Source organism: Cyprinus carpio, chromosome B2, assembly GCF_018340385.1.
Source record: "Cyprinus carpio isolate SPL01 chromosome B2, ASM1834038v1, whole genome shotgun sequence".
NCBI classification, from domain to species: Eukaryota; Metazoa; Chordata; class Actinopteri; order Cypriniformes; family Cyprinidae; genus Cyprinus; species Cyprinus carpio.
Window position 1 is genome coordinate 23,180,925 of NC_056598.1, and position 4,791 is coordinate 23,185,715.

Sequence of the window (4,791 nt, forward strand, 5' to 3'; positions counted from 1 at the left end):
TGCATAATATCCAAAGATTCAGAGAATCGGGAACACCCTGTGTATAAGGGTCAGGCCAGAAAATCATACTGATGCCTGTGATCTTCGGCCCCTTAGACGGCACTGCATCACATACAGGAATGCTACTGTAATGAAAAACACAACATGGGCTCAGGAATACTTCCAGAAAACATTGTTGTGAACACAACTAATCGTACATTCGGGCTGTTGCCGGGCTAAATCTCTAGGTCAAAAAGAAGCCATATCTAAACATGATCCATAGGGGCCAGCAGTATGCTTTCTCTGGGGCCAAGACTCATTTAAATGGACTGCGGCAAAGTGGAAAAAACTGTTCTGTGGTCAGATCTTAACTGTACCTGAAGTTCTTGGAAAAACTGGGACGCCCATGTCATCCGGACTAAAGAGGACAAGACAACCCAAGTTGTTATCAGCACCTGCCCAGAAGCCTGCATCCTGATGGTATGGGGCTGTGGCTGAGTGCGCAGGGTACGGGCAGCTTACACATCTGAAAGGCACCATCAATGCTGAAAGGTATATCCAAGTTCTAGAACAAGCATATGCTCCCCATCCAGATGTCAGCCTCCCCTTCTAGGAGGACCTTGCATTTTCCAACATGACACCCCAACATGACAATGACCACATACTGCATCGATTACACAAACATCATGGCTGGGCAGTGAAGAAGGATCCGGGATACTGAAAATGGGCCAGCCTGTACAGTCCAATATCTTTCAAGCACTCCATAGAAAACATTTGGTACCGAGTCAAAGAGGCAGATGCGACAACAAAAGACCTAAGACAGTTGGAGATCACCTAGAAGCCTTGATTAAATACAATAATGTGACAACATTCCTATTTCTAAAACTTGAGCACCTGTGTCGATCCTCATTCACCCAGACGTTATGCAGACTGTTATCGAAAAGAAGAGGATGCTACAACAGTGGTAAACATGGGCCTTAGTGTCCCCAACTTTTTTGAGATGTGATTTGATGCCAGGCAAATTTCAAATCAACTTTATTTTCCCTTAAAAATAATACATTTTCCTCATAGTTTAAATGTCATCTGTGTTGTATTCTGAATAAGATATTGAATTTGAAACTTCCACATCATTGCATTCTGTTTTATTCACACTCTGTACAGTGTCCCAACTTTTTGAATCGGGTTTGTAATATTGGAAATTGGAAGCATTTAGGAACAAGGCAACTCAGCCATGATGTCCATGTAAAGTCAGACAGCAGGCTTTACTGAGTGCTGAGGCTCATGGTGCATAAAAGTCCCCAATGTTCTGCTGTTTCCATAGCTTGAAGAGTTCCAAACTTCCACTGGCATTAATATCAGACAAAAACCGCGTATGGAGTTTACGGAATGGATTTCATAGGTGAGGCAGCTCCATGCAAGCCTCACATCACCAAGTACAATGCCAAGCATCTAATGGAGTGATGTAAACCAGTGGTTCTCAGTTCCAGTCCTCACGCACTCCCACTCTGCACATTTTGTATGTATCTCTCTTATCACTTCAGACGCTTGTTCTATTCGACTGCAAGTAGGTTAAGTATCGAACGTCGATTCCAATCCTCGAATCAGACATTTAAGGTCAGAATTGGATACTTTTTTGTAAAATTAAAATTTAGATTCCACCTATCTACTGTATTCCTGTAAAGCGATCTTTTCTTCATAAGTTCACCCTCTAGCTGTCCCAATCCTCTGTTGAAAAACCGATGATATTTTTTAATAATGTTAATAAACAAACAGCTGCCAGTATTGACGTCCATAGTATTTGTTTTCATACTATTAGTAGTAATTTTTGGGTGAACTATCCCTTAAAGGAAACCCAGGTGTAATTCAAACAATTTGCTAAATTTACTCAATGCGGATTACGGTTCACCCAGTGGCGGAACCAGAGGGGTGTCCAGAGAATGATTTTTTGTGTTTAAAAACAAAACAAAATAACAAATTTATTCAGCAATTCCTTTTGTTAACAGTCTCCTCTGTGTCTCTCCATATCACCGCAGCTGCGTGATGTGTTTGTATCATCCTCAAGCCACAAGGATGGGCTGTTTTCTTTCAAATCAAAGCTAAATACATAGAATTTGTTTTCTTCGCTTTTACAAAAATATTCTAGTCACTTTAGCACATTACGGGTTGTTAGAGTATCCCTTTAAGATGCTACTCTTCATTTTCTTTGATAATCGTTACGGATTAAGAAAAACGTTTATTTAGCCTCGAAACTCAAAAGATGCGACGCGTCTGGGTTCCGCATCACACTTATCTCGTTCCATTTCCCAGCCGCACGTTAATTTTCTTCCAGATTGAAAAAACATCGCAGAGTCAGAGAGGGACACAGACAGACAACGAGCTGACAGACAGACAGCGCAGTCACTTTTGATACAGGAAACAAGTATCAGCATTCAAATTCTTTAAGCTTTATTAAGAATTTTTAAACGACAAATACAGTTTTGGGAGCTCTTTATTGGCGTGCCGGTTCACATGCGCGCCTCCCGCTATGCCTCAGTTCAAAGCAGGCAGGAGTGCATTCTATAATTTACCATGAAATAAACATGAGTGCACATCAGATTCCATGTTGAAAGATAGACTACAACTTTGAAATCACACTCAATGAGGTGTTTCAACTGCGGAAAGACAGCAGCTTGAAAACACGGTCACAAAACCAAAAGCCATTCAGTGTACATAAACGAGAGAAAAATTTACACTAGAGAAGAGAATTTTGCAAACATACAAAATAAAAATGTATAGATATAATGTTATTATAAAAAATGGTCTAAAATGAACTTGCATACAAATCAGTTGTTACTTTTAACCTTAACCTTAGGTTATACACTATACCATTCAAAAGAGTCAGATTATTTATTTTTGTGAAAGAAATGATAAAAATGAATACTTTTATTTAGCAAGGATGCTTTAAATTGATCAAAAGGGATGATTAAGACATTTATAATGTTACAAAAGATTTCTATTTCAGATAAATGCTATTCTTCTAAACTTAAAGAAACCTGAAAAAAATCTACTCAGCTGTTTTCAACATAATAAATGTTTTTTGAGCAGCAAATCAGATTATTAGAATGATTTCTGAAGGATCATGTGACTGCAATAAAAAATAAAAAGATCCAAACCACTGGTTAATGAGATGATAGAAGTAAGAGAAATAAGTTACAACATTTGAAGTTATGGTAGGAGTGTATAGCTAAGGTGGGGTAATGTGAAGTAATCAGCAATCGTAGGATTTATCCATGCGTTTTTGATGCCAGGTTAGAGTTATACACTGATTTTCTGTCATGGTCTATGGACCCCCTGATTTAGCCTTGGCCACCCCCTGGCCACCCCATGTTTAAAACTCTAGCTCCTCCACTGGCGTCACCTGTCATATAAGTGCGTTTTTGAACATACCTGAGTCACTCAAAGGACTATTATACTTCACAACATTTACATAACAAAATACAAAAAAGGTTACAGAACAAAAAGAAACTACACAAAACAATATAGAAAACAAAAACTACTACTACTGCTAATAATAAACATAAAAAAAGAAGTTTTACATAAAGGTATCAATTATTTATGTATAAATGTATATGTTTTAATGTGTTAAAAAAAAACAGAATAATGAACGCCAAAGATTCAAATAACAAAATTCTGCAATATATTTTGATTTAGGTCTTAAAAGTGGATTGTGCAATTTTTATCGTTAAAATTCTTTAATTTTATAACAGGTTAAAATGCATTTTTAGATTAATTTCCAAAAGAGTGCACATATCTGGCTCTGTAGTGTTTCTAATGCTGTGTGTTTGGCTGTGGGGCTGCCTGTTTTTTTGAACAATAAAAGACGGGGCAGGTCAGAAAGGGTGGTCGGTTTGTTTAGGAACCTATTTAAAACAATCATTATTCGTGCAATTACAGAAATGGCACCCTTCACTTTTAAGGTACTTGAACACTGACAGTGATTAAGATCTGTATGGAGTAGGAAAAAAAACTGATAGTAGCAGATCTTCTGTACTGATATAATCAAATTGCCATCAGTAACCAATCCATTCTCCAAACCACTGACTGCAAAATCAAAAATCTTATTATACATTATTATAATGAACTCTAATGAATATTCAAAGATATCCAGATCTCAATTGTATCTTTAAAAAACTTGTAAAAGAGAGTTGTTATTGGATACTGAAGATTTTCTTGAACTCTTCTCGAAAACATTTTCTTCAGCCTGGCACCCCATTCGGCCCAAACATTGGGTCCTTTTAGAGAGCAAGAGAACAAAATACAAAAAAATCTGTCAAAAATAATCACATGTCCAAAAGTAAATAATCTCAATAATAATCATCAATTATGTCCAAGATATGCATCCACGTATACAGAAATTTGGAAAACAACTAAACAAGGTCTTAATCTGTTTTTAGGTGATGTTTTTATTATGTAACGTGTTTCCGTGAATCTTACCCTATTGAACGTTCTGCAGTTGCTGAAAATGAGCTGAAAGTCTGAGACGAATGCTTGTACCGTCTGATACTCTCCACTTTTCCAACTTCTGCCTTTATTCTGTCCAGCCACATCGGCTGAGATATGAACTCAGAGTCTCTGGGCACCTGGAAATCCATTTTATTTTTGTTTTATTTATTTAAAATTTCATTTCATATCTTTCATCACTTTTATTTAATTGTAAACTATGTTTAATTAAACAAGGCATTAAAAGAGTAGCAATGTAAACAGACAGAGAGATGAAATAAAGAGACAATCTCACCGTTTGCCGGTGGATCCTCAACAAACCCCTTCTGGATG